The 27,852-nt window shown below is 40.2% G+C and overlaps 1 long non-coding RNA gene across 1 annotated transcript in view; it reads right to left on the bottom strand.

Moving 5' to 3' along the window:
• The window catches only part of LOC145792291 (uncharacterized), a 56,402-nt gene extending 28,911 nt beyond the window's left edge, over positions 1–27,491 (bottom strand). Inside the window, exon 1 of the long non-coding RNA XR_014331680.1 lies at positions 26,304–27,491. This is a non-coding gene — a long non-coding RNA (uncharacterized LOC145792291). The remainder of the gene's footprint in view (positions 1–26,303) is intronic.
• Positions 27,492–27,852: the final 361 nt, after the last annotated feature.

Genomic DNA, 27,852 nt, shown 5'->3' with positions numbered 1-27,852 from the left:
GAGACCTACCCGGTGATTTTTCCGAAGGTATGGCTGGGGAAAGCCTTACACAGATGGCGCGAAAGAAAAATACCGAGCGAATGGCTGCTCGAAAGAAGGCCGAGGCCGCCCATTCTGAGCCCACCTTGAATAAAACTTTCGTACCCGTTATTGAAGAGATGGCTCAGGTTGCTGCGGCTGAAGCGGGGAAAGAGGTTGAACAGGTCATTGACAAATGGCTGATTCCGGAGGAGCTGGGCAAAAAGCGTAGTGGCGAGGGAGAGGTTGGGTTAGAGATTAGCCCTGCTTCCAAACGGCCTCATTTAGAAGAGTCGGACGTGGTTGCTCCTTTTATTGTTCGGCCAAAGATCAAAGATACGCCGATCTCTTCTGACACCGCAGCCTTTCGCGCTGTACCGGATGTTATGGCCATAGCCCTATCTGCGCAGTTGGTGCTCCTGGTAAGTGACCATCTCAAATTCTCTTGAATTTGTTTTCATTAAGGTATCTGATGATCCCAACTTGTTTTGCAGACGGTTGGGAGGATCGCGAACCTAGGCCGCCACCTGCATGATGCCCTTGGCAGGATTGATCATTTGCAAACGGAGGTGGACGGTCAAAAGAGTAGGGCCGAGTTTGAAGTGATGAGAGCCGCAATGGAGAGTGCACAAGCTGAAGCAAAGGAGGAGAGGGCTCGCTCAGTTGAATAGTTCTGCTCTGACGCTGAGAGTAGGGCAAATGCGAGAGAAGAATCGCTCAAGTTAGCCAAGGAGGCGCTTGCCGAGGTGAAGGTTCAGTTAGAGGAGCTCAGGGCGGCCAAGGAAAAAGCTGATTCTGAGGCTTCTGCGGCATTTGAGGTAGGAAAAAGCGGCGCCTACACGGAATATGTAGATGAAGTCCCCAAATTTAAGAATCGAGGGTTCAAACATGGGTGGCTCAAAGCCCTTGCTGCCGCTGGAGTTACATTGGCCTTGCCAATTCCCTACGAGTAAGTGGACGTTGAGCCACTCGAATCTAACCCCGAGGATTGATCTGGGAGACATTTCAATTTTATTAATTATTTTTAATTCCGATGTAAGTTTTTGTTCGGTAGACTTAGACTTTTGTTGGTTCAGGGTAGTTTCCATGTATAAATTGGTTACTATTTGCACTCAATTTATTAATGAAAATTTCCTAGTTATTTCACCACCGCTTGTACACAGTTTGTGAAGTTATGTTAATGAAAAATGTTTTGCCTTTAACTACTTTGGATAAAATCATTGTTGTGTTTGAGCTTTCAGAGATTGAATATCTTATGACAATATTGATTTATCACTCATATGCCGAGTATTGTGGGCATTTAAGCCGAATAGATTGATGAATCTTAAGTATTTTGAAGAATCGATTCATGAGCCGTCTGGGGCACTTGAGCCAAATAGATTGATGAATCTGCTCTTGCCCCAGGCGGTGCATGATCATTCGGGAGCCGGATGAGTCGACCTTAAGAATTTTGCAGAATCGATTCATGAGCCGTCTGGGGCACTTGAGCCAAATAGATTGATGAATCTGCCCTTACCCTAGGCGGTGCATGATAATTCAGGAGCCGGATGAGATGACCTTGAAAATTTTGAAGAATCGATTCGTGAGCCGTCTGGGGCACTTGAGCCGAATAGATTGATGAATCTGCCCTTGCCCCAGGCGGTGCATGATCATTCGGGAGCCGGATGAGACGACCTTGAGAATTTTGAAGAGTCGATTCATGAGCCGTCTGGGGCACTTGAGCCGAATAGATTGACGAATCTGCCCTTGCCCCAGGTGGTGCATGATCATTCGGGCGCTGGACGATTGAGGTTTTTTCAATTAATGAGATTGCCTCGAGGGCGCTGCCTCTGTAAAGGATAAATGAACAAAGGTACAACCTTTATGAGCTTAGTAAACAGCTGACTCCAGCTCTTGGAGGAAGATTTATCGTGTGAATGTCGAACAGACTCTTCTTTAATAGCAGAGGGGAAGCGAGGACGCTAGCTGAGCTGGGTAGAGACATGAATCGAGGTGGTGGACCTTCGCGCACAGGAAGTAGGAGTTCTAGGGATCGAGAGAGGTGTCAGTCTCCTCGACGTCACAGTAGGTCACCCAGACAGGACAAGCAGTCGCAGGGCAGATCTCCGCAACTCCGAGTCAAGACGGGATCTGACGCGAATCCGTGCCCATTAAGCTTTGCGGTATTTGTGGGGAATAGACCTATGACAGAGGCGGACTCGATCGTTCGAGACCCAAATGTAGCGGTCGAGTTTGCTCGACAAATTTTTCCTCTTGAGGTGCAGCAGTCAATTGTAGGTCGCCAGGACTATGACGTATTTCGAGAAGGCATTCACGGGGCAGTGAAGGGGATTTACACTGCCTATGAAATTGGCATGCGGCTGTGCGCTGCCCGTCGAGAATTGGAGAAGAAGGTGGAACGTATTCGAAGTTTGGAGGCTCGCGCGGAGGCAGCTGAGCGTGAAGACCAGGGTGGCTCAAGCACAACCCGCCGGGCAGGGAAACCCAATTGTGGAGGAAAGGGTTACCAGTCGACTCATCAGTGCCGCGCTCACCGATCGTGAGACGGCGAGTATGTTTGCAATGGAGTCCGCGATGGGGAGGGCCTATGAAAAAGGTTTTCATGAAGGCCGAAAAGTTGGAATCGAAAAGACCAAGGAGAAGCTTGCTGAAGAGGTTTACCGATGTGAGAATCGTGGATTTAGGCATGGTTGGATCAAGGCATCTCAAGCCACGGAAGCTCTTCGAGCATCGGGCATTGATTCGGCATCTCTACCTTACCACAGTAAACATTTTCCGTTTTTCTCTTTTGAAGTTGAGAAAGTGAGGATGAGGGTGATGCCGTATAAGAATACGCATTGTAAGGTTGAATCGTAATAAAAACTATGTAACTTATTGTTGGATTGAATAGAAATGTTCTATTATAAATATTCCGTCGTAGTTCGTATTCGGTATATTCGTGTTTCATTTTATTACAAGGATGTTTGAATGAATGTACAAACATTGATCGTATAGTGATACGCCGGCTTATAGGCGGGGTCGGCCCAATCGTGATGGCCGTTTTATTCTTGAATCTGGCCACTATAATTTCAAGAGGCCAAAAGCTAGTTCGTGGAGTGGCTGTGGCAAATTCCAGTCGACGCGGGGTCTAAGTGCTTGGCCGGTTGGATTGATAGCGCTGTCCCTGTCCCAGACAGTGCATGTGTTCCAAAAAGCCGTTCGGGTACCTAGGCCGTGGTGAATGTCAACTGACGTTCGTCTCTTGGGATGTTGACGTTAATGAAATTGCCTCGGGGTCACTGCCAGCATTTAAAAATAAATGGAATGGACTCTCCGTGCCAGTGACCTTGTTAATATAATGCCATTTGTTGCGTGGGGTTGTATAATATTGCGGATGTAAAACAGAGTTTCTTTAATCAGCCAAACTTGAACTTTGGCCGAGCTTGATGCCGCAATAGATTACAGTGGAGAATTCTCCGGTGTGAGAGGTAGGTCGTTAAGAAAGAAACGGGAGGCGCGTCAGCCTCCAAGTCGTCGAAGTAGATCGCCCTGAAAGGAGACACAACGACCGTTGCCCTTACCCTTCCTTGTCTTGGATCTTGGCCTTGACATTGTCGATGGTGTCAGAGGGAGGTCTAGAGATACGCTAATTCGGACATGGTTGGATCAAGGCATTTTGAGCCGCGGAGGCTTTCCAAACGACGTGCATTGATTCGGGGCCTCCGCTGTATCAACGTGATTAAATCCCCTTTTCTCCTTAGAATTTAAAGATAGATATTGTAATGTTCGAACGCGGAGTGCGTCTATGTAACAACTGTTCGATCAAATAAAAAGTTTTATTTCAAACATTTACGTCTTACTTAGGATTTTTTATATGCTTAGCTAAGCACCTTATTTCGAATGTTGGCATGTTTTGTTTCGTTTTGTTCATGTCGAAGGGTGCTTCGAATTCGGAGGTACTATCTACCCTAGGGTGTTACGCGTCAGAGGCACTGCGAATTCGGAGTCTTAATCGGCCCAAAGATATCTTGCGCCGATGGGGCTCCGTGACCGGCGTTTCGATGCGGAGACTTTAATCGGCCCTAAGGTGTAATGTACCAAAAGGGGGCTCCGAATCCGGAGACTTAGTTTGGCCAATCATGATATCCACGAAGGGTGCTCTGAATCTGGAGTCTTAGTCAGCCCTAAGGTGTCATACACCAAAGGGGGCTTCGAATCCGGAGACTTAGTTTGGCCAATCGTGATATCCACGAAGGGCGCTCTGAATCCGGAGGCTTAATCGGCCCTAAGGTGTCATGCACCAAAGGGGGCTCCGAATCCGGAGACTTTATTTGGCCAATCGTGATATCCACGAAGGGTGCTCCGAATCCGGAGGCTTAATCGGCCCTAAGGTGTCATGCACCAAAGGGGGCTCCGAATCCGGAGACTTTATTTGGCCAATCGTGATATTCACGAAGGGCACTCCGAATTCGGAGTCTTAGTCGGCCCTAAGGTGTCGTGCACCAAAGGGGGCTCCGAATCTGGAGACTTAGTTTGGCCAATCCTGATATCTACGAAGGGCGAATCCGGAGGCTTAATCGGCCCTAAGGTGTCATGCACCAAAGGGGGCTTCGAATCCGGAGACTTTATTTGGCCAATCGTGATATCCACAAAGGGCGCTCCGAATTCAGAGGCTTAATCGGCCCTAAGGTGTCATGCACCAAAGGGGGCTTCGAATCCGGAGACTTTAATCGGCCCTAAGGTGTTATACACCAAAGGGGGCTTCGAGAAATTAATTGAGTGACGAAGAAAAATGGTTTGCATTGCAGAAGTGATATATATACAAGTATCAAAGCCCACAGGTCGGGTTAGTGATAGTGTTTTCATAAAATCTCTGCTTGTGCCCATTGCGGGGAGCCACGGATTTCTTCAATGCCATGGGCTGTCGGGAAGCGCACAAGCTGATGATAAGTGCTTGGAATGGCCTTCATAATATGTAACCAGGTTCGCCTCATGATGACATTATACGGCGAAGGGAGCTTTACGACCAGGAATTCTACTTCGACCGTTCTGGAGCCCGCTCGAACAGGTAGTATGATCTTCCCTAATGGGTACTCAGGATTCGTATTAAAGCCGAACAATGGGTGAGGCGCCGGAGACAGATCTGACTTATTGAAGCCGAGTTTGATGAAAGTTTTGTAATACATAACCTCTGAAGTACTCCCTGGGTCTATGAGAATACGTTAAATGGTGAACCGTTTTACGCGTAATTTGATGACCAATGGATCGATGCGGGAGGCTGTTGTGCCGCTAAGATCGGAGTCATTGAAAGTAATTGTCGGAGCTTCTCTGGGCCATTCGGTCGGAATACGTTGCTTTTGGGGGATTGGATGCGATTAAATTGTGTGCACAGTTGGGGACACAGACAGGTTATAGATTATATGGATCACGCCAAGTGGAGGTGAGTCCTGCCTCAAGGCTAATGCCTGGATTGGCTTTCCCTTTCTCACATACTGTTGTAGTCAGCCTTCTTGCACCAGTTCTTCTAGGTGATCCTTTAATGCGTAACAGCTCTCAGTTTCGTGGTCGTGATCTTTGTGATACTCGCACCGCCTATCCCTTCTTCGCGTGTCGGGTGGCCCCACCATCTTTGATGGCCATTTGAAGAATGAAAGGTGTTGGACTTTAGTCATTATTGCAACGATTGGTTCTGACAACTCTATGTACTTCTTGTCGGCACGCCTCGAGCGCCTACTGTCGACTTGCAGTTGTTCTTTCGTCCGATGGGAACATTGATCGCTTGATCGGCGAGAATCCCACCTTTTGTCTCGTTTAGCGCGTTGCCGTGGCTCAGGGCTCGGAGGTGGCACAGAACTTATTGGTTGAGCAATTTCAAGGGGGGCCGTTTTGTTGGACATTTGTCTGGCTTTTATTCTCAAGGCATCATCTTCCACTTTGCAATACTCTTCAACTTTCTTCATCAACGCCCAGACTGTTTTGGGGGGTCTTCTGTCCCATTTTGAAGGCGATGATGGCCATATAGTCGTTGTAAGCGTCATCGACGAGGTTGAAGCACTCCTAATAGCGCGCCAAATACGCTCTGAGTGTTTTTCCTGACTGGATCTGCATAGCCCAGAGAGAATCAGCCTGTTTCGGCTGTACCTCGTTGGTGATGAACCTGGCCCTGAAGGATTTCTGTAATTGATGGAAGCTTTTGATCGAAGCTGGCTCTAGCTTGTAATACCACCTGACAGCTAATGGCCCCAAGCTGTTGGGGAATATTCGGCACATGAGAGCTTCGTTGTCTGCATGCAATGTCATGGCCTGCTTGTAGTGACGGATATGATCAGTGGGTTTTGATTTTCAGTCGTAAAGAGTGAATGACAGAGCTTTGAACTTCTAGGGTAGGGCCGCCCTTGCGATCCGTCGGACAAAAGGATCGTGCTGGTCTTCTTCGTCTGAACTGATTCTTCTGCGCTTCTTCCTTGTATGTAGACTATTTTCGGAGGAGCAGGAAGTTTCGGATCGTCCCTTCTTGTTGAGCTCCGTGGGTGATGAGTAGGAGTCGTTATCGGTCTCCTTTGGTCGGGCTTGAGGTCGTTGTCCACCTACCCTCGGAGGTCGTTCGGGATCTTGGCGCACAGCTTCTCTGGATTTTGCTACTTCCAGGGCCAAATCTTGACGGAGACGTTCATTTTCAGCGATCATGTTCTCCAGCCTTTGTTCATTCTACTTTGCTTGTTCCATGATCGCTCGCATTGTCTCTTGCGCTGAAGTCGTTGGTGAGTCGAAGTTCAAGGCGCGTCTTGCAGTGATGGTTTCCTTTCCGAGCATATTTGCGGGAGTGAGGTCATCTCCCTGTGCGGTCTCGTCAGTGGCTATCGAAGGATCTTCAGTCACGCCTGCCATGGATGTATTTGAGTATTCCCACAGACGGCGCCAGTTGTGGGGAAAGAGGTTTGGAAATACTCTTCAGATCCTGGGAGACGCTAGTGATCCTCAGATAGTCACCTGAAAAGATACAAATATTCCGGTCGGGGGTGCCGGAATTAGCACTCTGACGGACAAGTCAGTTCAGATCCTCAGGATAGCTTGTTTACTAAGTTAAGTGAACTCATTCTTACATACCTTTCTCAATCCATTGTTCCTGTATTTATACCTGTTCCTTTTGATCCTCGGGGCTAGGGCGTACTTTTTAATCATTGTCCTTTCTCTTATTCGGCTCTAAGGATCCACACTTATTCGGCATATGTATTGTATTCACCTTCCCATTCTCGTAGGATACAGCCGATTAATATCAGTCTTCTAAGGTACGCACCTTCTGATGTTGCCATTATTCGGCTCCCACAGACATGTACCTTGGTGATGGTTGCTTCCAGCGCCTTATCAAGCTATATGTGTGTTAATTAGTTGTCTTAATTTCTGTTTGTACATATATCTTTTCGGTATTTTTACTCTTCTAGTTAATGGTAAAGGTGCCTACTCCTAAGGGCTGTGTAGGAGGGTCCTTGTTTGGACTTGTTTTCATTTTACTTTAACTGTGTTGCTGAAAATGACTTCGAATAAAAAAGACTTGCTAAAGCTGATATGCTACTCTTTCGATCGCTATACAGTGCTGTTTGGTGCTTTCTATCGAATGCTGCCCTCTTTTGGCTGTTGGTTGCTCATGTTGTACAAGAACCTTATCCTTTGCAGGACATGTTTTTTGTACAATCACTGGCTCGATTCACCGTTCTGTTTCTTCTAGTCAGCGATGAAGCTTTAGGGATGGTTTATTAGTTTTTCTAGTTTTGTGCTTGTGTTTTCGCTTTGGTTGGTGTTGTGGGGTTGAGCCTCGATGCTTCCATTGCCGTGGCTTTTTGCTTTTGTTTCTATGTTAGGGCATGGGGCATGCCCCTTGTAATCTTGTAAATCTTTGTGTTTTTTTTTATTTCTTATTCACCCAAAAAAAGAGAAGAAGCTTAGTTTGTGTTAAACTTGGCCACTTAAGGTACTGTAGTGGCCCAAGCTAATTAGTTCCTAGAACAAAATAGAGATAGATGGAGATGGACAGAGGAAGTTAGAGAGAAACTTTCTTCTTGAGAGCTAGAAGAGAAAATTACAGGAAAAAAAAAACAAAAAAAAAGGGAGAGAAATAGGAAGAAAATCAAAGGGAATTCAAATTCATCCGTATGGACTAGAGAATTCAACACTTAGGTGATTTAGAAACATTGAATGAGGTGCTTAAGTTAAACTAATATCGTTAAGCTACGATTACTTAGAAAATTCTCTTTCCTAATGGCCAAGAAAGGTTAGTTTTGAGTTAAACTTTCCACTTAAGCTAATGAATCATTTAGTGGCCTAAGCTAATTAGTTCCTAGGACAAAATAGAGTAGGATAGAGAAGGTTAGAGAGAAACATTCTTCATGAAAGCTAGAAAAGAAAGTTAGAGAAAAGAAAGAGAGATACGATCAAAATCAAAGGGAATTCAAATTCATCATTTTTGATTTGAGAATTGAACACTTGGGTGATTTAGAGCACCTTAAACAATGTGCTTAAGTTAAACAAATATCGTTAAACTCCAGTTAATCTAAAAATTCTCATTCTTAGAGGAAAAGCATGGTTATTTTGAGTTAAACTTGGCCACCTAAGCTAATGAAACAATTAGTGGCCTAAGCTAATTAGTTCCTAGAACAAAATAGGGAAGGATGGAGAAGTATGGAGAAAGTTAAAGAGAAACATTCTTCTTGAGAGCAAAAAGAGAAACTAAGGGAAAGGAAAGAGAAATAGGAAAAAAATCAAGGGGAATTCAAGTTCATCCTTTTGGAATTTAGAATTAAACACTTGGGTGTTTAAGAAAACCTTAAATAAGGTGTTTAAGTTAAACTAATATCATTAAGCTACGATTACTCATAAAATTCTCGTTCCTAGTGGCTAAGCAACGCTAATTTGACTTAAACTTTGCCACATAAACTAATGAACAATTAGTGGCCTAAGCTAATTAGTTCCCAGAACAAAATAGAGAAGGATGGAGAAGGAAGGAGAAAGTTAGAAAGAGACATTATTCATGAGACCTAGAAGAAAAAGTTAGAGAAAAGAAAGAGAAATAGGAAAAAAAATCAAAGGGAATTCAAGTTCATCCTTTTAGACTTGAGAATTGAACCCTTAGGTGATTTAGAAAACCTTAAATAAGTTCTTAAGTTAAAGTAATATCGCTAAGCTCCAATTAATCCGACAATTCTCGTTCTTAGATGCTAAAGAATGTTAGTTTGAGTTAAACTTGGCCACTTAAGCTAATGAAACAATTAGTGGTCTACGTTAATTAGTTCCTAGAAGAAAATAGAGAAGGATGGAGAAGGACAGAAAAAGTTTGACATAAACTTTCTTCTTCAGAGCCAGAAGAGAAGGTACAGAAAAAATAAAAAGAAAAAAAAAAGTGAGAGAAATAAGTAGAAAATCAAATGGAATTCAAATTCATCCTTGTGGACTTAAGAATTCAATACTTTTTTGGGTGAATAAGAATTCAACACTTAGGTGATTTAAGAAACCTTGAATAAGGTTTATAATTTAAACTAAAATCATCAAGCTACAATTACACAGGGAATTCGCTTTCCTAGAGGCTATTTAAGGTTAGTTTGAGTTAAACTTCCCGCTTAAGCTAATGAATTAGTTGGTGATCTAAGTGAATTAGGTCCTAGTACAAAATAGAGAAGGATGGACAATGACAGAGAAGGTTAGAGAGAAACATTCTTCATGAGAGCTAGAAGAGAAAAGAAAGAGAAATTGGAAGAAAATCAAAAGGAATTCAAATTCATCCTTTTGCACTTGAGAATTGAACACTTTAAAGGTGATTTAGAAAACCTTAAATAAGGTGCTTAAGTTAAACTAATATTGTTAAGCTACAATTAATCTAGAAATTCTCGTTCTTAGAGGCTAAAGAAGGTTAGTTTGAGTTAAACATGGCCACTTAAGCTAATGAATCAGTTGGTGACCTAAACTAATTAGTTCTTAGAACAAAATAGAGGAGTATAGACATGGACGAAGAAGGTTAGATAGGAACATTCTTCATGAGAGCTAGATAGAAACTTTCAAATTCATCCTTGAATTAAGCTTCCCACTTAAACTTTCTTCTTCCGTGCTAGAAGAGAAAGTTTGAGAAAAGAAAGAGAAATAGGAACTAATTGGCGTCTCATGGATCTAAACTTAGTGGGGAAAGTGTGGGTCTAAACTTAGTTCCCTGAATAAAATAGAGAAATAGGAAGAAAACTAAAAAGAATTACGTAGATCTGTGGGAAGTGTGTAATTAATGTCATGCATGGTTCCAACTTCATGATCTAAGTTTGATTATGAGAATTGGGTCCATGATTTTGAGCAATTAGTTTCAAATCAGCTATATTTTCAAGTTCTAAAATGTTTTCCATGATTTTGTACCAAAAACACGAATTTTGGACCCTTAAATATCAAATTCAAACTTCAAACACAGTTTTGGAAATACTAGAATTCGGCCTGTCCGCTCGAGTTAAGAAAGTGTCACTCGAGCGTAAAAATCGAGCTCCCAGAAGTTTTGTAGAGAATTGGACGGTGGCTCGAGCATCCAAAGATGTGCTCAAGCAAACCCTGTGTTACATTGCTCATTACTCGAGCGACAGAAAGCTCGCTCGAGCATAAAAATCATGCAACTAGTACTTTTACAGAGTTTTACAGACCACTCAAGCGACCAAAGCTGCAATCGAGCAGAGACCCTATTTTCAACAAATTTTGACTAACTCTTTTAAGTGCGTACTTGCATCCTCGTATCATTTCAAGTATTCTTAGGCAGCAATTGAACTCATATAAACATGGAATGAGTTAGAAACACATGAGGAGAATTGAAATAAAGCGAAGTGAATATTGAATGGTACTTCAATTGTGTATTTGTTATGTGTTTTGTATAGGTGGACGTCCTCGGCCTGTCTGCTCGAGCAAAGAAAGTGTCACTCGAGCGTAAAAATCGAGCTCCCAGAAGTTTTGCAGAGAATTGCACGGTGGCTCGAGCGTCCAAAGATGCGCTTGAGCGAACCCTGTGTTACATTGCTCATTACTCGAGCGACAGAAAGCTCGCTCAAGCATAAAAATCATGCAACCAGTACTTTTACAGAGTTTTACAGACCACTCAAGCGACCAAAGCTGCAGTCGAGCGGAGACCCTATTTTCAGCAAATTTTGACTAACTCTTTTAAGTGCCTACTTGCATCCTCGTGTCATTTCAAGTATTCTTAGGCCCCAATTGAACTCACATAAACATGGAATGAGTTAGAAACACATGAGGAGAATTGAAATAATGCGAAGTGGATATCGAATGGTACTTCAATTGTGTATTTGTTATGTGTTTTGTATAGGTGGACGTCCGAGGCCTAGTGACAATATAACCCACTGTGAGTAATAACTTTATAAAGATATGTTCAAGTTATATTTATTTCCAAAAATGTTATTGTTATTGAAAATGATATATGAATGATTGAATGGACTATTGAAGTACTAATTGTTACTAATGAATGAAGTTCATCTGTGCTTACTCATCTAAGATCTGGGCTGCTATTTAGAATAAGTGTAATGTTAGTTGGCCTAACCTTACCTGGTTAGAGTATGTTGATTTTGCTGTTAAATCTACCAGAGGTAGATCCTTGAAGTCTGCTATTATGAAGCTGTACTTTCTGTGTACTGTGTATCATATCTGGATAGAGAGAAATGGTAGAGTTTTTAACAAGGCCAATGTTCCTGCTGAGGTTGTCACTAAACATATTATCCAAATGGTGAGAGGTAGGATCATTTCTATGAATAATGTGATGAAATCTACAGGTGATAGCTGGTACTTGTCACAATGGAACCTGTCATCAACAATTATGAAATTGCCCCAACATTCAGCTGCTGGGAGAAGTATGAGGGAAGTGAGTGCTCCTATATTGAGGGTGGAGTGATGGTAGCATAAACTGAGAGTTTCCTTAATGGTTGTTCTTTTGCAGGATTTGAAGGTTGTCATATACTTGATGTTGATATATCTTTGGACTAATGAGGGCAAGTTTCTTTGTGGGTCGAGTGATGTGAGCCAATACATGATTTACTATATCTATGGGTTGAGAGATGTGAGCATTACCAAAAATGGTTTTTAATGTTTTTTTATACATGCTATCTCTTTTTTCTTTTGCAGGATATGGATGCATTCAAACTTCTGTTACTAGTTTAGATTGTGTCTAATCTTGTGAGTTGTGGGTTAAGTGATGTGAGACACTATATGGAGAGGAGAGACAAATTTGTTTGTGGGTTGAGTATTGTGAGATCCTATATAATGTTTGTTCTTTTTCTACTCCTATTTGATATAATATACAGTCTTAGTTTTTATATCTGGCTGGATATTGTTCAGGTTTACCTTACCAAGTACAGGTGGAGAGGTCGTGGCTGCAATCTGCGCCCTTCCAGGAGACTTAACATTGCTTTGTTCATTTCTTCAGCGATGGCAGCAAACTGCGCCTTGCCAAATTATCTGCGAGTGATTACTAGGAATCTTAATTACTATTTGTACATAACTTTTGCAATACTTTTTGTTAACCTCCGTGTATTATAAATTCTACAACACCTACGGTCAATGTAAGGGGTTTAACAGTAGTTGGTTTTTGTTAGCTTGGAACACCCACATGATGAATACTTTTTATATACACTATGTGGCTGTTGGGACAGATGTTAAATTCTTTAAGTCTTCCCATACCGTTACTGGTGGCAGATTCTTTATGACTTCACATGTAAAAAACAAGCTCCTATCCTCCTCGGGACATGGTTCTTAGACAACTCATGGGCATTATGGTTCACTGGGTAGTTGATTGATCTGGTTCTCTTTTTGTGTGGTTATTGCGTTTGTTTTGTGGTGGCTGTTGTTAGGTCTTGGGGTATGCCCCTTGTAATCTTGTAAATTCTTCTATTTTACTTATTTCTTATTCACCTTAAAAAAAAAATGAAGTTCATCTTTGAAAGTATATTTGTGGCATCCTTTAGTGAGGCCCTCGCCTGGGGGATATAATACCAAGGCCCATTGTTTAATAGGTCCTTGTTTGCCTAGGGAATATAATACCATGGCCCATTGACCCTTGCATGAGGGAAATTAATGCCATGGCCCATTGATAAAGAGGCCCTTGCCTGGGGAAAATAAATACCATGGCCCATTGACCCTCTCCCGAGGGAAATAATACCATGGCCCATTGGATAATTAAAACACAGGGATCTCTGATGTTAGACCTTCATGGTCACATTTAATAACCCTCGTGGTCCTATTGTTATTAAGCATTGTTAATTTATTGGATGTGCCACATGATTTGAATGAAATGGTTATTGATTTCTAGAAATGTGAAATTGATATTTGTAATGTTATTGAACTTCATTCATATAACCTCTTTATTCTGTTATTATTCATTGGGCATTAGCTCACTATTTATGTTTATATATATGTTGGTGATCAAGTTGAGCATCAAGGTTAGAGATTGCCTCGGAGTCACCCAGTGGTCAGCCTTTTGTGGAGCTCCCGAGAAGGAGCCAACTTGGACACGCGTGGAGCCAAGCAAAGTCTAAACCCCTTTTTGTTATGAACTTTATGAACTCTTGGTTGATTTTTGGTATAGGGGTTTTTGTGTATGTATGACTTGAAAAGTCGAAATTGTGGGTTGAATGTTGTTTTAAAACTTCTGTGATGCATGCACTTACTTATAGAATGGTTGTACAACTTTAATGAAAAGTCTTTTCATATATGCACAGCTCAATGGACTACTTCTATGTTTTAACTTACTTCCGCCAAGCCCGTAATTTTATAATAAATGGATTTCATTAATAGAGGCCGCAGGTAATCTCGATGATTACTGGCCAACCATGACACTAAACCTTTAGGGGCAGATTTGGGTCATGACAATAAGGACTTCATTTAAGGTTTTCTAAATCACCTAAGTGTTATATTCTCATGTATAAAAGGATGAATGCATATTCCCTTTGATTGTCTTCCTATTTCTCTTTCTTTTTCTCTAACTTTCTCTTTTAGCACTCAGGAAGAAAGTTTCTCTCAAACTTTCTCCGTCTTTCTCCATCATTCTCTATTTTGTTCTAGGAACTAATTAGCTTAGACCACAAATTGTTTCATTAGCTTAAGTGGCCAAGTTTTTTTTTATGGGTGAGTAAGTCATAAAACAAAGACAATAAAATGTACAAGTTTACAAGAGGCATACCCCAGGCATGCCCTACAACAAATAATTAAACTACTACAAATAACAACAAAAGCTACCGCGGCTCCCCCAAAGAAAATGGGGGAGATATATAAACCAACCCCACAAAAGTTAGAGAACAACAGAAAATACAAAATGAACCCAACTTTGCCCATATATCTTTTTTGTCCCCAAGTAACCCTTCCATAAAAAATAATAGAAGAGAACTTGGGGTGGATATATAGGCAGGGATACAAGTAAACATCACAAGCTTATAAAACTTAACAACCATACTCTCAAAACAAAAGTAACTAAACTAAACCCCCAACAAGATCAATCGAAAAATGATAACCATCCCCACTTGCTCCCAGTCTCTACTTCGGATGAAAACATGGAATCTAATAAGCATCTCGTTCCTCACAGCCGTGATATCCTAACCACTCAACCAAAGCCATGACGAAGGAAAATCACATCCCATGAAAGATCCTGGTGGAGTCCTATGAAGCCTGCGCAGTCAGTCACCATAATCAATGGTCTTGGAAAGTATAATGAAAACCAAAAACCACCACAACAACAGACATAGTCGACATCGATCCCATCATGAGAGTAACACCACATCCCCCAGTCCCTTCCTAAGCTGATCACAAGCCTCAATCCCCACGGCAGTGTCCCCTTCACTCCGTGTCAGGAGTGGCTAAAGATCAATCAGGATGGGTCACGTGCAGACAAGAGGTAACTAGAAAACTAGTAGGCCGCTCATCCCCCAGTCCCTAACTCAGTTAGCTATCGAACCACAATTCCCCATAGCAGCGACTCCTCAACCACTCTTGGCGGAGATGGCTCAACACCAACGTCATATAGGGTCACATGAAGATTTTTTTTTTTAGGTGAATGAGACATAAATAAAATAGAAGAATAAACAAGATTACAAGGGCCATGCCCCAAGCCCTACAAAGCTATACACGAGAGAAAACAAAGCAAAACAGCTAAGAAAAGCACAACTAAAACCTAGGCGCATGTTGTTCAAAAACAATATCAAGGAGAAATAGCAATTGAACAATAGTGGGGAAGCTAACTAAAAAACCAATAATGAAAAAAAGTAATATCTATGAGTAACCCATCCAAAAACACCAAACACCAATAATGAAAATAAAAACCAAAGTAACCCATCCAGAAAATCCCCGAAATCTGAACCAGCATAGTCTTGAAGCACAACCTACACGAGTGTAACACCATTCCTAAATTGCGCTGGAGGAGAAGCCAACATTCTGATGTATGCGTCATAATAGTTATGAGTAACAAAATATACATCCCACTAGAGTAGGCAAAATAAGTATGTAGTTATAGTAGGTGTAGAACAAAAAGAAAATAAAACACAGCTTTTGAACATTTTGAAATATCCGGAAGGCGCATTCAGCAGCCATTCCCATAGACCCTTTCCTCACTCTTGCCAACTTAGAAATTTCCATTGGCAGCTTGAAATAACAGTCCCTAGTTGAACATTGTTGACATGCATGTCCTAGACAATATAAAAGGACCTGCCAGGAAAGCATAGAAAGATAGAAACCATTAGAGAGCTGAACTCATCCAAGCCATCCATAATCATACGAACAGTGTTAACATCACCTTTACTGAAAATCATAAGATCATCAGCAAAGCAAAGATTAAAAATTCTAGTTTTCTCACATCTCCAATGAAATCTGAAGAGAGGCTGCTTGGATTTTTCATCTAAAATGCTAGCAAGGACCTTCAATACCAGAACAAAAAGGTAAGGAGACATAGGATCTCCTTGCCTAAGACCTTTAGCCCCTTTAAAGTAGCCATGAAGGCTGCCACTAATACAAATGGAAAAAGAAGGACTAGTCATACATGCTTTAATCCAGGAGATCATAGTATGGGGAAAGCCCATCGCATTGAGAATATCAATGATGAACTCCCATCTAACAGTATCATAAGCTTTCATGATATCAACTTTCATAGCAGACTTAGGAACATGCGAGTTCTTATGATAACCTCTCATAATCTCTTGAGACAAAAAAATATTGTCAGAGATTCTTCTCCCATGCACAAAAGCAGATTGAACAGGATCGATAAGATCAGGGAGGACAGCTTTAATTCTGTTAGCAATAATCTTGGCAATGCACTTATAGATTGTATTGCAACAGGAGATAGGTCTATAGTCCCTCACTTTTACCAGGTTAGGAACCTTAGGAATGAGAGCAATGGTAGTATTGTTGATTTCAGAAAGGAGCTTCCCAGATTCAAAAAAGGCTCTTATGGCTTGGGTAACATCTTTACCAACAATATTCCAAGCACTCTTAAAGAAACCAGCTGAAAACCCATCAGGGCCAGGGGCCTTGTTAGCTTTTAATGACCAGAAAGCATCCTTAATCTCCTTATCAGAAACAGGACTAGCAAGTTTGATAGCTTGATCAATAGTGACTCTAGAATGGATAAGAGTATGAATTCTACCAGAACCTCTATACTGTTCCTGAGAAGGAGTACCAAAAAGTTTGGAAAAATAATTGATAAATGCATCATGAACTTCCTCAGGTTTGGACAAAACCCTGTCATCCTCCATATCAACATTAAGAATTTTACCCCTATTGATGTTACTCTTAACAGACCTAAAGAAAAAACTATTGTTCCTGTCCCCCAGGCTAGGCCATTGGACCCTAGGCTTCTGGTGGGCCAGACTCTCCTCAACAACACTAAGATCCACATACTTTTTAAGGAGACTCCTTTCAAGGATTTGAAAAGAGCTATTACTGGGATCCTTGTCTAATTTCCACTGGATGGAATCCAACTCAGTTTTGGTAGGCAAGACTCTAGTAGAAATATCACTAAAATCCTTTTTGTTCAAGGATTTAAGGATAGGTTTCAAACTACAGAGTTTTTGGCAAACTCTAAACATGGGGACACCAATAATGTACTGATTCCAATCCTGAGCAGCTTTAGGAAGGAAGTCCTCGTGTTTGGCCCAAAAATCAAAATATTTAAAAGGTCTTTTTGAAAGAGGGAGCCTTACCAGAAATAGTAACAACAACAGGGAAGTGGTCTGAAATACTAGAGAGGAGAAACATAGCAGTAGAAGTAGGGAATTGGTCAATCCAAGACTCATTGACCAAAACTCTATCAATTTTAGTGGCTATGTAATCACCCCTGGTCCTTTTGTTACCCCAAGTAAACTGACACCCACCACAAGATAAGTCAACAAGCTTAGCATTCAGAATGTAAGAGTTAAAAACCTCTTTCTCACTGTTCCAATGAAGAGACCCCCCAAATTTTTCATAATTGTATCTAATAGCATTGAAATCCCCTAGAAAAGTTAAAGGGGTGGCAAGGCTTAAGAGAGATAACCTAAACATATAGTCAAAAAACTCTTTCCTCAAAACATGTCTATTCTCAGCATAGACAAAACAGGTATTGAAAACCTTGGCCTGAGATAAATCAGTTATTTCACAGAGAATTTACTGATCTGAAAAATTGACCAGTGTGACATTACAAAAAGCTGGATCCCAAAACACACAAATCCTACCAGTTTTGTTAGGTTGAGAGTTTGTCAAAAAAGACCAATTACTTATACAAGATGAGAAAATTTGATTTTCATTAATAGCTTTTATTTTGGTCTCCAAAATACCCATGACCTTAATATCTTCCTTAACCAAAAAATTTCTCATTTCTTTTTGTCTAGAGGGGTCATTAAACCCTCTAATATTCCAAGAAGCAATTTTAAAAGACATAGGGAAACAAAAAAAAAAAAAAAAACTCTCAACCCAAGAAAACAGAAATTACCTTTTTTTCTTCCTCTGGCTTTTACCCTTGCCAGAGGATTTTCTGGTGGTAGAACTTGCAAGACAGTTGTCAAGAGTGGCTTGTGAGCTTTCCTCAGTAGTAGACAGGTTCTTCACTTTCTCCAAAACTTCTGTATCCCCAGGAAGAGCTATCATAACAATATCTAACAATTCCTTCTGTATACTTGCTAACCCATCTATACAATGAGGCAAAGCAATATCAGTATTGATAGCATCTACAAGGGTAGCACTCTGATTGCCCAAAGTCGTATTAGTAACCATGACAGCAGAATTGTTGGCCTCTGATGGAACTTGGCGGTTGTTCTCCTCTGCTGGAGTATGGACTTCCCCATCTGATATATTTCTAGCCAAACTTCCATCCATTTCTTCGTCTATAGGATCTGGTTCTCCCACTTTTCTTTCACCCTTTGCCTTGACAGTGCTCTACCCAGGATTCGGATTGTTCTTAGTTTCTTTCTGAAGATTAACTAACTTTGCTACTTGGGTAGTAACACTTAGTTGTGTCATGCCCAAAAACCAAATAGTGCTCGCATTTAGCCGGAAGCCCCTGATACTCCACCTTAACAATCACTTGATCTTCCCTATAATAGACAAGGAAAGAAGGAGGTTGTTTGGCACTAGCATCCACTTCCACACAAATTCTAGCAAAACACACTCTAGTTCCCTTATCAGTGAGATGATCTGTAAATAATGGAACTCCAACCACACTTGCTATCCTACTCAAGCCATCACTATCCCAATATTCCATCGAGACATTGAAGAATTTAACCCAAACTGGAACTTTTTGGATTTTGTCTTTAGTTAGTCTCATCTTCCGAGTCCATTTCTTGAGGATAAGATGGAAACCCCCTATATACCATTGCCCCCCTTCAAGGACCTCACTGCAGCGACTAGGGCTTTCAAAAATGAAAAAGATGAAACCCTCCCCATTAGAAAGAACTTCCTTAAGCCCTTTGTTTTTCCATAAACTGAAAGCACTATTCCTCATATAGTTAAACGCAACACCCTTGTCAATGAAGTACCCCACTAAACAAGAATCCTATTTTTCCAACGGGTTTGGCCTTGGTGGAAGGTTAACATTGACAAATTCATCATTCACTATAGGAGGAACATACCTTAATGGCAAGCACGAACGATTTGAAGTTGCAGCAACATCAGCCCAAGATTTCTTAGTTTCGGAAGCCCTACCTTGACCTCAGCCTCCTCCTTGACCCCTACCACCTCGGCCACCTCTATAACTGTTTCCCCCCTTCCTCGACTGTGGGATTCATTACAATCGTTCTCATCTAGGGTTTCTGGATCACTTTCTGGATTCTGATCTTCTGGACTGAGCGTAGGGTCTGATTGAAGAGTTAGAGCATCTCCCTTCTTTCCATCGGCGCTGATTCTCGTGATCTCCAAGCTATCAGGGATATTCTTGAAAGATATATCTTCCTTCTCCATCTCTTCAGCCCATCTAGGGTTTAGATGTGATGCGACTGGTGATTTTGGGGTTATACCAGTCGATTCAGGGTCTCTCAACCTTTGAAGTCGATCGGCTATCCTTTGAAGATCCATCGATTGGTTGTTTCATTCATCTAAGCTATCAGCATTGTCACCCATTAAAGGGTCAAGGTTCGAACTTTGACCAATATTTCCAGTATTGCTCATCAATAACTCACTCAGAGTTGTGCACACTTGACTATCTAACCATAATCGTAATACACCGATTTGGGGATTTTTGACTTCCACACTACTGTCCATACACGAACTCACCACATCTTTCCCATTTAATGTTTGGTTTTTGGCAATAACTACTGGCATCGTGAAATCAATGAGGTATTGAAACCCTAGAAAATTGAGGGTTTTCTAGAGAGATGTCAGAGTTTCTCTCACTAACCCATTCTCTTCCAATTTCTCCTTCTATTTTGTTTAACTCGTCACATGAAGATCACGTAGTCAGTCATCATAAATTAACCGTTGTACACCATATACTGCTGCGCCATGGTTGAACAGAAGAAAATCATATAAACCTCAAATGGGCCTAAAATGGGCCCATATATAAATTAAAATCCACTGCTTCAGTACTCAAAAATTGTATTCCCTCCAATCTCCATAGGCAAAAGGTCTTGGTGGGCTCCACAGAAAATGAGCCAACGGCATCCCATATAAACCACTGACGGGCCCACCAACCATAAACAGATAATTGAGAAACCAAATGAACACCAAACCGTGGGCCTAATTGTTACATATAACCCAAGCAACATCATCAAGCACGTGGCTCAGATAGCCCATCTGAGCCCAAAAAAAATAAGGGGAAATTACCAGGAAGTCTTGTTTGAAAAACGTGTAATCTATTTAGTCCCATAACTTTTTGCTTATACCTAAAAGTCCTATAACGTTATTATTCTTCTTCTCTGCCTCTCTTCTTCTTTGTCTCTTTTGCTCTTTGTGTTTTTTGACGATCGTTGATGGGTAACTATATCTTGCTTCTTCTCTTTCTCTTTCCGATATATAGCCGCCGACGACTGACGACTACCATCGATTGGGATTCATCAACAACCACCGACCGTCGACTACTTACTTCACTCTCACCGACAATAGAGAAGATATGTTTCCGATGAAGAAAATGAGTAGATTTACATCAGATCTGATGTAGAGCTACATCAGATCTGAGTAGATCTACATTAGATCCGACTAGATCTAATCAAAAAATAACTGCCAGAGTACAATCCTCTCTCTATATTTGCCTCTCTCCTTCGATCTCTTTTTTTTTTTTACATTTTCTCTGTTATATACTTCTATTTTTTCTATTCTAATGGAGAAAAATTTTAAGTTTTGAACAAGTTGTGTTCGAGTTTTAGTTATAGGCGGTGAAAACTGTAAAATTTTGTAGTTTTAAGTTTTTTTGGTGCTGTGTAGATTTACATCAGATCTGAGTAGATCTACATCAGATCCGGCTAGATCTAAACAAAAAATAGTTGCCGGAGTACAATCCCCTCTCTATATTCACCTCTCTCCTTCGATCTCTCTTTTTTTTTTTTTTTTACATTTTCTTTGTTATACACTTCTCTTTTTCTGCTCTAATAGAGAAAATTTTTAAGTTCTGAACAAGTTATTTTCGAGTTTTAGTTACAGGCGGTGAAAACTGTAAAATTTTACAATTTCAAATTTTTTTTTGTGCTAGAATGAATCATGGTATAAAACTGTAAAATTTTACAGTTTCATAACAGTCTTTAGAACTATAAAGTTTTACTAATATTTTACAGTTTCAAAACTTATTTTTCAGTTTGATCAATATTAGAAATTATTTGCTTAAACCTTACAATTGAAAAATAGCATATGTTTTTCCCATTGTTGTTGTTTTTTGTCGTTCTATTTTTTTCTTTTAGTTTATCAATATTTAGCACATTTTGCTATATTTTTTCACTTTAATTTGTCCGTTTATTTTTTTTTTCGGCGATATTCTGGATATTTCAGTGAGTCTCCAATGATGTTCTTAACGTTCCGTGAACGTTCTGAACATTCCGTCGACTTCCATTAACGTTCTTAACACTCTGGTGAACTTCTGGCGATACTCCGATGACTTCCCAGTGATACTCCGACGACTTTTCGATGATGTTGAATATTCCAATGAGTCTCCGATGACCGTTTGATGGAAGTTTGACGGTAGTAGAATGTAACAGCATCTGTAAATTGAAAAAAAAAAAAAAGGATTTTTTTGGTAACAATTAAAAATATATAGGACTAATTGGTGTAAGTATTTTGTTTGGGGATTAGATAGATCTTGAACTTTGTATACGGAACTTATTGGTAAGTTCCCCAAAAAATAATAACTTGAAACTCCACGTGGTAGACAATTTTCCACAAGTGATACACAAAATCAAAACCAGCTCACAGGTGGGAAAAACCCCACTCACGTGGGGCAATGAGAACTAAACAAACCAACTATATATAGTACATATACATATAATATATAAAGATGATTAGCTTTTACCCATCCCAATAAGCCATCAGCATGCACGGTACCTATATCAAGTAGACAGGCCAAAAAATCAACTCATGTGCAGGATCTGCACGCCGAGCAATTTCACACAGCACCACAAACGTGGTCACTCACGCTCATGAGCATGAAGCTCACACCTTTGCACCAGTCTACCTCAAAAAACACTGACGCCGGAGAGACCACCATGGCTAGCTGAGCTTGACGCAACATACCTGCACTACGCTCCACCAACGAAACTACCAGGACACATCTAAAAAATCACTATCGATCAGCAATAGTAAACTCCAAGACTCCAACATCGCAGCGGAGCAACACGGAGACCAGACCCCACCAGCGGCTGAGTTGGATAAAGAAAACCCAGCACCGACAGGACCACCATCAAGCATCACATCAGAAACGACCAGTTGGATAAACCCAGAACCAGCATCGAACCACCTACTTCTCTGAACCATATTGACCATCGCCAGAGAAAACAGCAAGCTTACCAATGTAGAAACGCCATATCACCGTTTCCAGATGACCACAAAAAAACTGGCCAGAAAATAACACGCCCTGCCAATGCGTGCAACCAAACAGCCAACACAGAGCAAAACAACCCTGGGCATAACATGACTGCCATGAAAACAAACATGACCAGTCACTTACCAGAAAGACGTCCAGCAGGCACCACAACAAGCTGTAGACCCACCGGTGAATCCATACCCCTCCTGGGGGACCTCCGCTTCAGTTACCAGGTTGTACAGCACCGTCCCGTCATCACACCACAGAACCCACCAACGATGATCACACTCCGACAAAGGGCAGCACTAACCCACGACGGTTTAAACCATCAGGGATTGACAGGTGGCATGCCGGTGAAGCAAACTGGGATGAACCCCATTCTCACAACCATGGCTGACCGCAACTGGAGGCCGAAGTAACTGGGTCAAGAAAGAATCCCAGAGCAAACAGCAGAACTCCCAAGCAAACTTGAGACTACACAAACAAAGATCCCACCCCTAACTGGAGCTTAACAGACCTTAAAACATGCTCACTTACCCTCAGATTATGGGTAGATGAGCTAAACAAACTGGTCGAAAAAGTACCCGACTTACTCCACCATGATACACCACCGGGGGAGCTTTCTCTCTCTAGAATCTAGAGAGAGAGGCTCTGCTTTTTTCCCCTTGAGGTGGCCAAGTTTAACTAAAAATAAACTTGCTTTTTTCTTAGGGGGTGAATAAATAAAATAAATAAACTTGCTTAGCCTCTAAGAAAGAGAATTTTTTGAGTAATTGTAACTTAATGATATTAGTTTAACTTAAGCACCTTATTTGAGGTTTTCTAAATCACCTAAGTGTTCAATTCTAAAGTGCAAAAGGATGAATTTTGAATTCCCTTTGATTTTCTTTCTATTTCTCTTTCTTTTCTCTAACTTTCTCTTCTAGCTCTCATGAAGAAAGTTTCTCTCTAACTTTCTCCGTCCTTCTCTATTTTGTTCTAGGAGCTAATTAGCTTAGGTCACTAATTGTTTCATTAGATTAAGTGGCCAAGTTTAACTCAAACTAACCCTGCTTAGCCCTTTAAGAAAGAAAATTTTCGAAGTAATTGTAGCTTAATGATATTACTTTAACTTAAGTACCTCATTTAAGGTTTTCTAAATCACCTAAGAGTTCAATACTCAAGTCTAAAAAGGATGACATTGAATTCCGTTTGATTTTCTTCCTATTTCTCTATCATTTCTCTATGTTTCTCTTCTAGCTCTTAACAAAAAAAAATCTCTCTAACTTTCTCCGTCCTTTTGCAACCTTTTGTATTTTCTTCTACAAACTAATTAGCTTTGGCCACTAAATATTTCATTAACTCCAGTGGCTAAGTTAAACTAAAACTAACCTTGCTTAGCCTTTAAGAAAAAGAATTTTCTGAGTAATTGTAGCTTAACGGAACCTTATTTAAGGTTTTCTAAATCACCTATTCAATTCTCAAGTCCAAAATGATAAATTTGAATTCCGTTTGATTTTCTTCCTATTTCTTTTTCTTTTCTCTAACTTTCTCTTCTAGCTCTCAATAATAAAGCTTCTCTCTAACTTTCTCCATCATTCTTCATACTTCTCTATTTTCTTATAGGAACTAATTAGCTTAGGCCACTAATTGTTTCATTAGCTTAAAAGGCCAAGTTTAACTCATACTAACCCCGCTTGGCCTCTAAGAAAAAGAATTTTCTAATTAATTGTAGCTTAACAATATTAGTTTTACTTAGCACCTAGTTTAAGGTTTTCTAAATCACCTAAGTGTTGAATTCTCAAGTCCAAAAGGATGAATTTGAACTCCCTTTGATTTTCTTCCTATTTCTCTTTCTTTTCTCTAACTTTGTCTACTAGCTCTAAAGAAGAAATTTCCCTTTAGCTTTCTACGTCATTCTCCATTCTTCTCTATTTTGTTCTAGGAACTAATTAGCTTAGGCCACTAATTGTTTCATTAAGTGGCCAAGTTTAACTATAAATAAACTTGCTTAGCCTCTAAGAAAGAGAATTTTCTGAGTAATTGTGGCTTAACGATATTAGTTTTACTTAAGCACCTCGTTTAAGATTTTCTAAATCACCTGAGTGTTCAATTCTCAAGTCTAAAATGATGAATTTGAATTCCCTTTGTTTTTTCTTCCTGTTTCTCTATCATATCTCTATCTTTGTATTCTAGTTGTTAAGAAGAAAGTTTCTCTCTAACTTTTTCCGTCCATCTCCATCCTTCTCTATTTTGTTCTGGGAACGAATTAGTTTAGGCCACTAATTGTTTCATTAGTTTAAGTGGCCAAATTTAACTCAAACTAATCCTGCTTAGGCTCTAAGAAAGAGAATTTTCTGACTAATTGTAGGTTAACGAAATTAGTTTAACATAAGGACCTAATATAAGGTTTTCTAAATCATCTAAGTGTTTAATTCTTAAGTCCAAAAGGATGAATTCGAATTCCCTTTGATTTTCTTCCTATTTCTCTTTCTTTTTCTCTAACTTTCTCTTCTAGCTCCCAAGAAGAAAGTTTCCTTTTGTTTTTGGGTACGTAAGTCATAAATTAAAGACAAAAGTTTACACATTTACAAGGGGCATTCCCCAATAATACAACAAATCCAAGAAGAAAGTTTCTCTCTAACTTTGTCCATCCTTCTCCATTTTGTTCTAAGAACTAATTAGTTTAGGCCACTAATTATTTCATTAACTTAAGTGGCCAAGTTTAACTCAAACTAACCCTGCTTAGCCTCCAAGAAAGAGAATTTTCTGAGTGATTGTAGCTTAACAATATTAGTTTTACTTAAGCACCTAATTTCAAGTTTCCTAAATCATCTAAGTGTTCAATTCTCAAGTCCAAAATGATGAATTTGAATTCCCTTGATTTTCTTCCTATTTCTCTTTCTTTTCTTTAACTTTCCATTCTTGTTCTCAAAAAGAAAGTTTCTTTCTAACTTTGTTCGTCCTTCTCCATTCTTCTCTATTTTGTTCTAGGAACTAAATGGCTTAGGGCACTAATTGTTTCATTAGCTTAAGTGGCCAAGATTAACTATAAATAAACTTGCTTTTTTTTTTGGTGAATAAATAAATAAATTTGCTTGGCCTCTAAGAAAGAGAATTTTCTAAGTAATTGTAACTTAACGCTTTTAGTTTAACTTAAGCACCTTATTTATGGTTTTCTAAATCACCTAAGTGTTCAATTCTAAAGTTCAAAATGATGAATTTGAATTTCTTTCAATTTTCTTCCTATTTTTCTCTTTCTTTTCTCCAACTTTCTCTTCTAGCTCTCATGAAGAAAGATTCTCTTTAACTTTCTCCGTCCTTCTCCATCATTCTCTATTTTGTTCCACGAGCTTAGTAGCTTATGTCACTAATTGTTTCATTAACTTATGTGACCAAGTTTAACTCAAACTAACCCTGCTTAGCCTCTAAGAAACAGAATTTTCTGAGTAATTATAACTTAACAATATTAGTTTAACTTTTTTTTTTTTGGGTAGATAAGTCATAAATTAAAGACAAAAATTTACACATTTACAAAGGACATATCCCAGGTAATACAACAAATCTCACACCACCCCCAAAGATGGGGAAACTGATACCAAAAAAAAAAAAAAAACCTCTAATAGAAAAATAAATTTAAACAACCACATAACAGTAGGTACCCAACAAAGAAAGCACAAATAAAGCACAAAATAGCCCATATATCCTTTTTCGTCTCCAAATAATCTTTATCATCGAAACAATAAACGAGAATTTGGAAAAAATATATGGGCCAATAAACAAAACAATAACCATGTCTCATGAATAATGGCTAAACAAACAAAAGAACCGAATTTAAAATAATAAAAATTACCTCTATCACCTCACGTGATGGCAGCAGCAAGCAGACAGCTTTGCAGCTGGCCACAGAACCCAAGGTGCGTGAAAGCAACACACAGACAGCTTTGCAGCTGATCACTCTACCCCATACGGGTGAACTCCCAATGCCCATATACACGCGCCAATAGCCGTGTGTAGTCAGCAACAGTCTCACCAAAACCATGAACTTGCACTCTGGCGCTATATATGAGGCAGACAAAGCTATAACGTCACCATCGCAATTCCAACGGTAAGAAACAAAAATCCCCTTATCGGAGCAGCACAACATGACCAAGACCCACTGGTGAAACCACCATGGGCCACTGAACCTCCTTACTGGAGCAAAAATACACCACAACCGTGGCCAATGTAGCAGCGACGTTAATAAGAAGTTGAACACTACCAACAACTTCGAGCTCTTTATCATGCAGCACTGGGGGAAAAAAACCCCATGCAACATGCTTGACGACGGCACAGACGCTGTAGTTGAACTAAGTCGTCAGAGACCCGCAACCCAACTGTCGACCGTAAAAGGAAGGCCAGATGGCGCCGGACCTGTGTACCCCCCAAATCCATGAGCAACCCAGAACAGCAAAATATCTTGGCATTGTGTATAGAAAAGCTCAAGAACATTCAGCTATGCACAAACCAAAGCTCAAGAACACGCAGACCCACTTCAAACAGAGTAACTACCGGACATGGAAAACCCAACACTCCGGCGACCCAAACCGTAGATGACAAGCAGGGAACCAAATGGAGCTCAACCTTGCTGAACTGTGAGCCATCCCACCGAGCCGAACCATTGACGACCACACTAGTGGTAACCCAACCCAGAACATGATGCAACGGTATGAACACCCTAGCTCACCTGAGAGTAACACCAAGCTTTAGGCAGCACCCTAAACCAGCTATGAGAATAGCCGAATTAAGACAGACATGTCAAACTTCCGTGAAACCGAAATAAACATGACTTGTTTTAACAGAAATCAACAAATCAAAGCACAACTTAATCAAATAAAGCTGGTCTGAAATTCAGAACAGCCTCTAAATCAATCTCTTACCAAACCAGACAAAGAATATGGTAAGGAACTCTCAAAACACCATGGGTAACAACGGAGAGAGTTTTCTCTCTCTAAATTTTAGAGAGAGAAGCTCGCAACCTAATCCCCTTCCTTGTCATTTTAACTAACCTTGCTTAACCTCCTAGCTTAAGTTAAGCACCTCATTTAAGGTCTTTTAAATAACCTAAGTGCTCAATTCTCAAGTCCAAAAGGACGAATTTGATTTTCATTTGATTTTCTTCCTATTTCTCTTTCATTGCTGTGAGTTTCTCTTCCAGCTCTCAACAAAAAAAAGTTTCTCTCTAACTTTCTTCGTCCTTCTCTATTTTGTTCTAGGAACTACTAATTAACTTAGGTCACTAATTGGTTCAATAGCTCAAGCGGCCAAGTTTAACTAACTATGCTTAACATTTAGAAAAGAAAATTTTCTAAGTAATTCTAACTGAACGATATTAGTTCATCTTAAGTACCTCATTTAAGGTT

The sequence above is a fragment of the Camellia sinensis genome, chromosome 6 (genome assembly GCF_055761805.1).
Source record: "Camellia sinensis isolate YWXY chromosome 6, ASM5576180v1, whole genome shotgun sequence".
NCBI lineage: Eukaryota > Viridiplantae > Streptophyta > Magnoliopsida > Ericales > Theaceae > Camellia > Camellia sinensis.
This window is presented reverse-complemented; position numbering and strand designations above follow the sequence as displayed.